Genomic DNA, 12430 nt, shown 5'->3' with positions numbered 1-12430 from the left:
AGGCTTGGCCCGTGGTCCGCAAGTTCTGCCCCAGGTGTGCGCTGCAGAGGATCGAGGTGTGTGTTCACACAAGGCTTTGTGGAAACAGAGAGTGAATAGCACCATTGAATCCTAAGAGCCCCAAAGTGGAAATGACCCAAATGCCCACCACCAAACGGGCGGGTCAACCTCCACAGCTGTCCGTGCGATGGAATCGGGTCAGCTGTGGAACACGAGGCAGCTCCGATGCCCACCGCAGGACTAACCTCGAAAACACGCTCTGTGGAAGGAGCCGGACGCCAAAGCCCACGGTGTCGATTCTGTTCCTGGGAAACGTCCAGCAGAGAGAAGGCCATGGAGGCAGAAGTGAGGCTGGCCGGTCCCCAGGGCTGGGGGCACAGGGCATGGGAGGCTCTGCCGGCGAAGATGTGCTTTCCTGGGGGCGAAGAAGCGCCTCGCCCTGGCAGCGCTGGTCGCTCCTGCCTGTCTGCGTGGGAAACCCACAAACAAGGGCCTCCAAAGGCTGCGTTTTTGGGCGTGTGGATTATTAAACCTCGATTTTTTAAGATGGTTAAGGGTAAAGAGAGTGGAGCCCTGGCAGGGGTGGGAGCCGAGAGAGGGGCAAGGCGGAGGGGGACTGGACAGCTCGGAATCCTGCCGACACCGAGCCTGCCGCTGGTCCTGAGCCGGGCTCGCCGCAGACCGCCACACACCGTCTCTTGTAGTCCTGCTGCCCCCGCCCAGCACCAGTGGCTTTGGGGAAACTGAGGCGCGGGCGCTTGCTCAAGGTCAAGACAGGCTTGGCCTGTCTGCCTGCGGTTCTCGGTGCTGCCGGCTCCACGGCGCCCCCTGGGCTCCGGCGCCGGCTCTGCGGAGTGGTGCTCATCGTGAGCGAGGCCACTTGAGACGGGCAGGCCTGAAGGGGCTGGGACCTCGCCTGCTGCTCTGTCCCCTGGGTCATTTTGGCTTCTGAGGACTGCTTTTTAAACTCCCAGCGTAGCCCTGCGTGTGAGATGGAAACGTTCTCCGCGCCGGGTGCTCATCCATCCATCCCCGCACGGGCAACGGGCGTCTGCGCGGAGAGCGGTCGTGCTCCAGGGGCGCCCGCCTCCGCCGCCCGGGAGAGGAGATTTATAAATGATACTGCTAATTGTGTTTTTCTACAAGATTAATTTTATTGTCCCATTACTGCTCCTTCTGAGCCTGCTCAGGGAGGCGATGTCTCAGCCCTCATTCGGGAGCTTTAGTGATAATTAGGTCACCTTTAGCCAGGAGCCTGCGGGCCTGGGGCCAGGGAGAGTCCAGCTGGAGCAGAGCGGCAGCCACACGGAGCCCTTTCTGCCAGAGCCTGTGCCTCCGGGTGGGGGGTGTGCTGCTCTCCCCACCGACGTCCCAGTGAGAGAGCCGGCGTGGGTCTGGGGCCCCCTGTGCTTCAAGTGTTGTGCTGGGGATACTCGTTGTGAAACCCCACAAAAGCCTGTAAGTTCAGGATCTTCACCCCATTTTACAGATGAGGAGACTGTCACCTAGTTACAGATTCGAACCCAGAACCGCCTGCCCCGAAGCCAGTGCAACCCCACGCTGTCACCCGACCACACGGGCCCAGCATTCCGACTGGAGGGCGGAGTCCCCTCCCTGAGATCTAACAGGCGAACTGAGCAGAGACCTTCCTGACAGGGTGCGCCCAGCGCTTTGTCACGGGCTGGTTTTTGTTGTAGGTAGAAGACAGGACAGGGTGGAGGAGGGACGGGACCTCCCGCCTTCCGGTGGCTGAGCAGCAGCCTGGGCCGCTCGGGCTCTGCTCCTTGCCTGGCCGTCCCCGTCATCCTGGGGCAGGGGTCGCGTTCTCTTCTCTCTTCCAGATCACAGAACCAAGGGGCTGGGACCAACCTGGAGGGCTGGCCCCTCGTCCGCGGGATGCTTGGATTCCAGGCCTTTCGTAGGGATGAGGGCACTGGGATGAGGGCGTGTCCGCAGGGGTTTGGCAGCAACCGTGGGTGGGGGAGTCCCGGCTGGTGTCCTGGAATTAGCAGTCGAAGGGACTCTGTTTGTTTTCTAATAGGCTGGGAAGCTACTTAATTTTTCCAGCCCACCCACTGCAGATTAGGGGACCATGAGACCCAGTCCCAGCCAGTGCGCACTATCTGTTTGGGGGATATCTATGGGAAAACTCAAGACTAGCAGAACTGTTCACACTTCCTTCTGCCTTAAATACAAAAATGATGTTTGGAGCCACAGCAGCCTTCTTCAGTCCATGAGGCTACAAACTCAAGGGTGAAAACCAGTCTTCAAAGTGCGGTCATCTGCTAGGCCTGGTGGCACCTGCCTGTAATCCCAGTGACTCAGGAGTCTGGGATCACAAATTCAAGACCAGCCTGGGTAACTTAGTGAGACCCTCAGCAACCTAGGACGACCCTGTCTCAAAAAGTATTAGGGATGTGACTCAGTGGTAAAGCACCCCTGGTTTCAATCTCCAGTACCAAAAATAAATATCAAAACAAACGAATTGTGATCATCTTTGAGCGCCTGCACTGTACCAGCAACCACGCACTTCTTGCTCTATGAGAAAAGCAAAGCCCTCTTTCTTATGCCCAGCTGGGACAGAATTCTGTCCCTTGCAACTGAGCACCATCCCCTACAGAGGCTCAGACCTATTAGTTGTGGTGGAGACACTCATAGGCCCCCATCTTCCGTTCTTTCCTTCTTCCATATAATAAAAATTCCTGGGAAGGGTTGGGGATGGGAGCGGTAAAGACATAGAACGAATCAGACGTCATTCCCCACATTCTATATGAACACACGACCGTGAAACTCCACGCCACGTACCACCACAAGATTGGGAGGTCACGCTCCCTCTGTGTACCACATGTCAAAATCACTCTCCTGTCATGAATAACCAAAAGCAAATTCTAAAACAATGGGAACACTTTCCCTCCAGCCCGTGTCTGCGCTTTGTAAAAACCACACCGCAAGTAGGAAAAGAGAAGTGAGTGAGGGCGTCCAGGGATCCTCCACAGGGGACAGTCCAGCCAGAGTCCTGCCCCATCTTCATTGTCCCTTCGTCCCTCCTGCCACCTGTCACATGGGTACACCGTGGACCAGGAGGACAGGGCCCAGCTAGGAGAGGGTGGCTGGGAGCCGGAAGCACTTCCTGGGGCAGACTCCAGATTTGTGTCCACTTCCCCCAGACTCAGATCTGACTCTCAATTAAGCCGCTGTCGTCAGGGGCTTTCTCTCTGTTTCCTATGGCGGCTGTAACAGATGACCACATGCCGAGGGGCGGAGGACAACAGGACCTGCTCTGCGATGGTTGCAGAGCTGGAACCTCAGGTCGCTCCTGGGCAGCGTGTTGCAGGGCGGGCTCCCGTCTCCTTTCCCCTCTGGAGGCCACCATGGTTCTCAGCGTGTGGCCCCTTCTCTGCCTTCAGAACCCATCCCTCCAAGTCCCATTCCCAACCAAGTGGCCCTTTCCTCCGCCAACCCTCCCGCTCTTTCTCAAAGTGACACCAGGCTCACCTGCCATCCAGGACGCCTCCTCCGGTCCTGAGCTTAGTCCCACCCCAAGTCCCGCTCCTGCCTGAGGTGTGGATGCGGGAGTAGGGGCGGACATGCTTGACCTTCCCTGGGTGACCGAGTGCACATTTGTGTCCTTCCAAATCTCATCAGTGGAAGCCCACCCCCCAGCGTGATGTACCTGGAGAGGGAGCCTGTGAGCAGGTGGAGGTGGAGGTGGTGGAGGTGGTGGAGGTGGAGGTGGTGGAGGTGGAGGTGGTGGAGGTGGAGGTGGTGGAGGTGGTGGAGGTGGAGGTGGTGGAGGTGATGGAGGTGGAGGTGATGGAGGTGGAGGTGATGGAGGTGATGGAGGTGGAGGTGATGGAGGTGGAGGTGATGGAGGTGATGGAGGTGGTGGAGGTGGAGGTGATGGAGGTGGAGGTGATGGAGGTGGTGGAGGTGGAGGTGATGGAGGTGGAGGTGATGGAGGTGGTGGAGGTGGAGGTGATGGAGGTGGTGGAGGTGGAGGTGATGGAGGTGGAGGTGATGGAGGTGGAGGTGGTGGAGGTGGTAGAGGTGGAGGTGGTGGAGGTGGTGGAGGTGGTGGAGGTGGAGGTGATGGAGGTGGAGGTGATGGAGGTGGAGGTGATGGAGGTGATGGAGGTGGTGGAGGTAGAGGTGATGGAGGTGGAGGTGATGGAGGTGGTGGAGGTGGAGGTGATGGAGGTGGAGGTGATGGAGGTGGTGGAGGTGGAGGTGATGGAGGTGGAGGTGGTGGAGGTGTGTGGAGGGGTGCTACCTCCTCACCTCAGGGTCCTTACTGTTCCTGAACCACCCCCAGGACTCCCCACCCATTTGGAAGGATAAGGAGCCAGCACTTTGTGTACCAGGGACACAGAGGAAGCGTGGTCACTTCCCTGAGCAGCAGCGAGGCCTCAGCCCGCATTGAGCACCGATGGGCAGGCGCTGTCCTCAGTGCTGGTTAGATCATCCCCCCGACCCCCGTCCTATGAGGCTGTCAGGGTGTCCAAGCTATAGGTGAGGACAGTGATGTCCACAGAGGTTCCCCGTAGGCCCCAGCCAGCCCTCAAGGACTCTGAGAGTGGATGGGCCTTTTCAGGTCCAAGGGCTCATGGCTGACAATGGTTCACCCATGTCAGGGAGGCTAGACGGGAAGGGTCAGGGGGCTTAGGAATTAAAAACAAAAAAAGGATTTACCCACTTGCACTCTGAGCCAGCGAGGAAGAAAGGAAAGCAGAGCTCGGAATTGGGAGGCACCGGAGGCACCGGTGGATGGTGGGGCCTGGGAACCCAGGAGCTGGTGGGCTCAGGAGCAAGCAGTGCGCAGGTCTCACTGAGCCAGGGACACGTGCCAGGCCCTCGGAGATGCACGGCAGCTCAGACTCATCACGGCAGGCAGTCGAGACTCATCAGGTATGTCCACGCCAAACGCTGAGCCCAGCCCCGTCCTCTGCAGTGGGATGCAGGACCTGCCAGCAGAACGCAGGCGGCAGAGGGCATGGGAACCTAGGGCGAGAGCCCCGACTGCTGTGTGGAGAGCAGCCAGCAGGGCCCACGCTGAGCTCTGGCTGGTTGGGAGGATTTTTGCTGACTTCCGGGCATAGGACCGTCTCTGACCGTCTCACGCGTGGCCCGGGTGATCTGGGTGGGTGCAGAGTGGCCTCGGGTAAAGGACGTGGTGGTTTCTGGATCGATTGGTTTGTATTTGCAAAGCGTGCCCACCAGGTGGGGGTGACGAGGCAGGGGGACATGAGAGGTGGCCAGGTTTACTGGACTGTCTGGGCCGAGGCAGAAGGGTGCAGGCGGGTGCAGCAGAGGTCGGGGGTCAGGTTCACAGAAGCTGGGAGCAGGGTCAACCCAGGGCAGGTGTGTTCGGCTGCCTCAGCAAAATCTCGGTGGTGAGGGGACGCAGCAGAGACGCCCCTTGGTGACTGAGCAGCACAGATGGCTCTGTACTCAGTGGGTACATAACTCACCCTACACCCCTGCCCAGAAAGCTCCCTCTGCCCCTCCCAAAGCCGCCTTTCCCTCCGGCTCTACGCCTCTTCTTATCTGGTCATCTCGGGTTGCCCCAGGCCCCAGAGCCCCATCTTACGGACAGGAGCTTCTCTGCATCGCCCAGAGCCCCGCATGAACGCCACTCTTGCTTTCAAGAGTTCAGTCCCAACAGCACCAGGTAATGGGTCATCTCTCCTCCCTCTGGGCACGTGTCCCCAGGTTAGCTGAGCACCTACTTTGTACTGAATGCTTCTAGCTGCTGTCCAAAGGGACAGCTGACCGAGGGACACTGCCAGAATCCTGTCATCTTGGGTTTATAGACTGGCGGCTTCATGAGCTTCCACTAAATCCTCCAGGTGATCCTTAAGTCAGGCGCCCCCAAGTGAGTGAGCCCATGTTCGACGGGCAGGCGTTCACTAAGTCACAAAGCTCACCTGTTCCTTTTCTGTGGCTGCCACCACACACACCACAAACTGGGTGCTTTAAGCATCAGAAGTTCATCCTCTCGCAGTTCCGAAGGCAGGAAGTCCGGGGTCCAGGTGGGCAGGGCCGTGTCCTCCTCCGGCTCCAGGTGCCCTCCCCGCCTCTTCCAGCTTCTGGCCTCCTTGGTTCATGGCCACGGGACTCCAGCCTCCAGCTCCGTCTTCACGGCTCCTGGCTCACCTCCCATCCTGCACGAGGGCACTTGTGGCTGGGTTGAGGCCCACCTGGTAATCCAGGATCGTCTCGCCTGGAGGGCCTTAACCTTCAGGTCTGCAAAGACCCTTCCACCGGAGAAGGTCGCATTCGGAGGCTCCAGGATTAGCGCGAGGACAGGTGTGAGAGGCCGTCCCCCAGCCCCTCCAGGCTCTGCTTCCTGTGCCCACCTCCTGGCCTCCACACGTCCCCTCCCGAGCCAGGTGCCAGCCCCTGCCGGCCCCGGGTGTGAGCTCAGCTGTGGCCCCTCGGGGACGGAGCCCGGAGCTGCGGCGGCCTCCCTGCCTTTCCCCGGTCTGGCCCCACTGCTGCTGGTGGCCCGGCGCACGCTCCTCTCACCAGGGTCGTCAGCGTCTTGACCTTCCTGACCGACAACTTGTCTTCAATGTCGCTGCTCCTGGCTGAAGGACCGTGACAACCCTGTGCAGGAGGGGCTTGTGCTGACAGGTCGTGAGTCCCTCGGGCAGCTACTTCATCAGCGGGCACTTACTGGGCAGCTCCAGGAGCTGGTGCACTGGGGACACGAAGCTGGCACTGGCTGAATCTTGACCTGGGGTCTCCTGGGCAAGCGGCGGGCGCACAGCTCACGTGGAATGGGCGATGACCTAGGCGTGGGCCAGAGACCCAGGAAGAACCGCAGAAATGCCTTCAGTGTCCCTCTGCAGAAAGCAGAGTCATTCCCAATGGAAGGAAGAAGAAAGTGACTCAGAGAGGTGAGGTAACTCAGCCAAGGTCACACAGCCGCAAGCAGTGTAAGTGGGTTTTGACCCGTTGATCCTTTCCTCTTCAAGTTGGGCCATAAGGGGAGTGGACAAAGACGTGTCATGGAGAAGGTGACAACTGTACAGAGCTCCAAGGTCCCGGCTGGGGGGAAGGCGAATCCCTGTGGAGGGGAGGAGGGCATGGCCAGTGGCCTGGTGGTCCTGTGGTCAGAGCCCGGCCTCCCCCGGCCTCCCCCACTGCGGTTCTCCCTGCGCTTCCCAGGCAGGTCCTCCCCCCCGCAGTGTCCTGCGGTGTTACCGCCTCGCACACAATAAATTAGGGTCTTTAAACTGTAAAATCAGCATTTGGACTCCAGTCACAAGCAAGGGGCCCGGCCTGCTCCTGCGAGCTGAGACAGAGCGACCTTGGTCATGAGGCGCCGAGGTCATTCCCCTGCCTGCCGGGGAAGGCCACGGGACTTGGGCAAGACTCCTCAGCAGGACAGAAAGGTGCCCGAAGGAGGGGCACCAGGGGCCACTGCAGCACACGACCTGCTGGCCCGTCTTCTGGGCAGCACTTGGGCAGAGCTGCCTCGAGCCAGGCACTCTGTGGTCACCGCCTGTCCTCAGACCCGGGGGAGAAGCCACGATGGCCCAAGTTACTGAGAAACAAGGAGGCTCAGAGGCTGAGAAGCAAGGAGGCTCAGGGGCTGAGAAGCCAGGAGACTCAGGGGCTGAGAAGCAGGGAGGCTCAGGGGCTGAGAAGCAAGGAGGCTCAGAGGCTGAGAAGCAAGGAGGCTCAGGGGCTGAGAAGCAGGGAGGCTCAGGGGCTGAGAAGCAAGGAGGCTCAGAGGCTGAGAAGCAAGGAGGCTCAGGGGCTGAGAAGCAGGGAGGCTCAGGGGCTGAGAAGCAAGGAGGCTCAGAGGCTGAGAAGCAAGGAGGCTCAGGGGCTGAGAAGCAGGGAGGCTCAGGGGCTGAGAAGCAGGGAGGCTCAGGGGCTGAGAAGCAGGGAGGCTCAGAGCCTGTGCACCGGAGGATGTACGGCAAGGGTGTGACGGGGGCCCAGTCGCCACCCGCGTCCTCGCCCTTCTTGGTGCTGAGCCGCCTCCGCCTTCTCTGTGCAGCAGGGCCCGTCCTCGGCGCCGTGCAGCGAGCTCGGCACTTCAGTCCCAACCTGGGAAAGGTCCCTGCGGCCGTCCTTCAGTGGGAGACGGAGGCTCACAGGCGAGGTGGCATCGCTACATCCCAAGGGCAGAGCCCGGCTCCAGGCGCAGGTGGAGCCGCCCGCCATGTCCGCAGCCCCAGGTCACCCAGGCCTCCAGGGTCCCATCTGGAGACGGGGACACAGAGGCTAGCGGACAAGGCCAGGCACTGTTTCCAGGGGCCCAGAGCGGGGCTTGCAGGCCAGGGATCAGCTCTCCCGCGTGTGTCGTCAGAGGGCACCGTGGACACGCCTGTGAGGGGTGGTGGGCTCAGGAGCAGAGCAGAGCCCCTGCTGGAGAGCAGAGGTGCTGGAGTCAGGGCTCTCCTGGGTGCGGGGGCACTGAGACCAGAGAGGGGTCAGCAGCCGGGTCCCAGAGCACTTCCAGGTCGCCCTCCTGAGCCCAGAACTGACTCTGGCTGGGGGGGGGGGGCTCTGCAGGGCTCGGCAGGGTGCGCGTGCTCCCTGGGGTGTCTACCGCCGGCAGGCGGCCGACCGGTCTGCAGCGTGCCCGTGTGTCCCAGGAGAGACGGAACTATTGGACTTACGTGGTCATTACCCTCAATGTCCGGAAAGCACTTTGCAAGTACGAGACACAGGTTTCTCAGCAGCCCAGCCAACTGCAGAACCAGCCAAAGAGCCAGGGTCTGCTCCGCGGCATCCAGCAAGACGGCCCCTGACCGCAGGCGGCCACGCACGCACATGGCCTGAGAACGTCGCGCGAGTGAACATCAACACATTTGCGCCAAGGAGTCCAGAAGACTGGGTGCACCCCCTCAGTAAGCGCCCAACCCCGGTGCTTCGCTAACTGCCTTCCGCCCTGACTTCTCTACCAGGAGACACGGAGGCCAAGCCAGCCCTGCCAGGCCCTGGCCGCCCGCCCCACTCCGTGGCAGGGGCCCTGCTCCCTGGCAGTGTCCCGCTTCCAGGACCCAACACTGCCCGGGACTGTTCACAGACGCTGGGAAGAAGGACGAGGCTCTCCCTGGGGGCGTGGACCGGGGAGCGTGTGGCTTGGGGTCATCTCTCGAGGTGAGGAAAGCCTTTGGGGAGGCCTGGGGGTGCCCAGTCTGCTCTGATGTGCTTGAAGGTCCCCACCCTAAACAGCCCACGCGCCAACTGCTGTGTTGTGCATCTGGAACGTGCCCAAGGGCTCCTTGTGGAAGCAGGGTCCCCACTGCAGCAGAGCGGCAGAGCTGGGGCTCTGGGGTGACCAGGTCATGAGGGCTCCTACCTCAGCAGCGGATCCATCATTGAGAGGTCACGACTTGACGGCATTATCAGGAGGTGTGGACACGGGAGGTGGTGGACACTGGAGGTGGCGGGCCTAGTTGGAGTCTGCCATCCTGGGGGCATGCCCTGGAAGGGGACATCAGTCCCGCCTCTTCCTGCCTCCCCTGCTTCCCAGCCACCACGAGGCAGGTAGGTCTGCCCTGCCCTGTCCCTCCGCGGTGACACTCTGCCTTGCCACAGGCCGGGCACCATGGAGCCAGCTGACCACGGACTGGGACTTCTGGAACAGTGAGCCACAGGGCATCTCTCCTCCTCTGGGCTGGATTTCCCTGGGCACTTTGGCACAGCAACAAAGACTGAGCAACCCCACCAGCCTTCTGCATGGACGGGCATATGTAGATGCACACACAGGCACAGGCACGGCCCACCCCGCCCTTTACGTAGGTATACATAGATATCTTTTTTCCCCCTGCTCCCCACTTTCAGCAATTAAGCTCCCTGCTCTTGAGGTCCCTTGTGAACCTGCTTCCTCATCATGGTCGGAGTGTCGGCTCTGGAGCCAGCCAGCATTCAAGTCTTGGCTCTGCTACTCATTAGCTGTGTAGCCTTGGGCAAGTTCATTACCCTCTCTGTGACGGTTTCCTCATCTCTCAAGTAGGGCTAGTAAATGTACGTGCTCCCCAGGTGGTGAGGCGCCACAGGGGCTCATTTTCCGCATGCGAAAGTGGCCCTCAGTGACAGAGGGGATTCTGGTTTTACAGGGCACGGTGAGGATGTTTGATCATTGGGATCCGCGCACGTGCAGTTTGGGCAGTTCGGGGCTGCTGTAGAGGTCACGAGGTGAAGGTCGAAGCTCGTCCTGGTCTGGGGAGATAGGCGTCCGGTCCCGGGATGAGCACTCAGCTTGCGCCTGGTGTCTCACTTTCTCTGGGATCGGTTGTTTCCCAGGGTTTCAGTATTTGCTGTGCCTCCGTTTAGGATGAATTGGCCATGGGGAAGGTCCAGGCTCGGGGCCCAGCGTTCAGCATCCGCCCTTCCCCCAGGGCCCACTGTTTCGGGGAAAGGATTTCTGGGAGGTCAACCCGCGGTAGTTCCCCTGGCTCCTCGGAGCTGCGCTGTCCCTGCTTTTCCTGGGGGGCTGCCTAGCAGGACTCTTATCTCCATAACCCTCCACTAACTCAGTCCTACCGGCCCGGGGTGCCCGGCACCAGGGAGCGCCTGCCTCGGGTCTTCTGTGGACCGCGCTCCCATCCCCAGACCCCCGCCCCGTCTTCTCCGGCCTGCTATCTGTCCCCAGCGCAGGATCAAGTCACACGCTTGTGCCTTCCCCCGGTTTCCTTTTAAACGCGCTTCCTGCGGGTCCAGCAGACACACTTCCAGCTGCCACCCAGCCCTGCCTCTGGAAGCGGCGGGACTCGTCCCGGGCCTGGTCCTTGCTCTGGCTGCTCCGGAGTCCTGGGTGGACGCTGGCGGTTCGCCTCTCCCGCAGGGCCCTGTGAGCGAGGAGCGCCCAGGCCACTTCCAAGCGTGGAGTCGCCGCAGGACCAGCAATTCCACTCCAGGGCGGCGCCCCCAGCCGAAAGCAGAGCCTCCGAGAGACGAGAGACGTGTGGCCCGGTTACCGACTCTCTCCAGGGCCGAGTGGGAGCAGCTCCCTGTCCCCCACGTGAGCAGACAAGGAACAGCTCCGGTGGCCCCCACGGGAAGGGGATCTCCGCCGGCTGCAGCAGGGACGGCTTGAGGACATGCCGAGCAGCAGGAAAGGGCTGAGGGTGTGAGGCGCCGGGCGGGCAGCAGGTAGAGGTTCCAGTTGTGGGGAGAGGACAGGGACTTGCCACCTGGTGGGTAGGGTCCCCACGTGAGCCAGGGGAAGGTGCTGAAAGTGGGTGGCGGGTGCCATCCCCAACATCGCAAGAGCAACGGATGCCGACGGGCTGCACCCTGCAAATGGCTAAAGGGCAGATTTTATTTTATATATAAATATTAAAAAAAAAAAACAGTGGAGTAAAAGCCATCGCTACACCCATTTTACAGCTGCGCCCAGGGAGGCACAGAAGGTGTGCGGTACCCAGGTCGCACAGTGCGGGCCGAGCGCGCCGCCTCAGTTAGAGAGGCCGAGGGACCTGAAAGGTGTGGGAAGCCCCCAGGCTGCTTCCTGGAGGGGCCAGCGTGCATCAGGCCCAGAGCCCAGTGTGTGGTGGTGGGGACATGGGGCACATGGAGCTGGCTCTCCAGGGAAGGACTGATCGACGCTCGGGGGGACTGAGTGGAGAGGCAGGGAGGGCACTTGTGTTGCCCTGTCCCCTTGGAAGCCCTTTTCTGAACCTGAGAGGCTCAGGGACGGAGAAGAATGGAAAGACCCTTAAACACAGCACCCAGGAACAGCAGGCCTGGGAAGCAGACGTTATCTCCTTCACGAGGGGCCAGGACCAGCGGCCACGGTCCTGAGAGGTGGGGAGCCCAGCCTTGGCTCGGCCTCGACCTTTGTTCGCTGGGGAGGACCCAATGTGTCAACAAGCAGCCACTCCACAGAACCCAGCCTCCAGCAGGCCTGGGGGCTGCATGCCCCATGGCTGGGCCTCTCCTGGTGTCTCTCCCAGCATCCTCCACTGCAGGCTCACTGCTCCAGTGGGCTGACCACCACCAAGCTCTGCTGGGGGCAGGCTGGTCCTCTGGTTTCCTAAAACAGCCCCTCCTCACCCACCACCCTCCTCAAGCCCCTGCACCATCTTTTCTGGAAACCCCACTGCAGCCCTAGAGGGGGAACCAGCTCCCCCACAATGGCACCCGCATTAGAGTGGAAATCCTTCACCAGCAGGCACCCACGCCAGCTCTCCCTGGAATCTTGTCAGGCCTGGTAACACAGCAGGTGTAAAATCAATATTGATTGAAGTAAATTGGATTAAAATGAAATACAATGAATAGCAATGAAGCGACTTGAAAAGAATCATAAATACCGCCACTGTGGGTGCCTGAGATGAGTGGCAAGGTGACCTCCAAACAGAGCTGCCCACACCCTGACCCACAACTTGTGAATGTGACTTTATCTGGAATAAGTAGGGATCCTGAGGTGGACCATCCCAGATTATCCACATGGACCCTGGATCCT

Source organism: Sciurus carolinensis, chromosome 10 (assembly GCF_902686445.1).
Source record: "Sciurus carolinensis chromosome 10, mSciCar1.2, whole genome shotgun sequence".
NCBI classification, from domain to species: domain Eukaryota; kingdom Metazoa; phylum Chordata; class Mammalia; order Rodentia; family Sciuridae; genus Sciurus; species Sciurus carolinensis.
Note: the sequence above shows the minus strand (reverse complement) of the source record.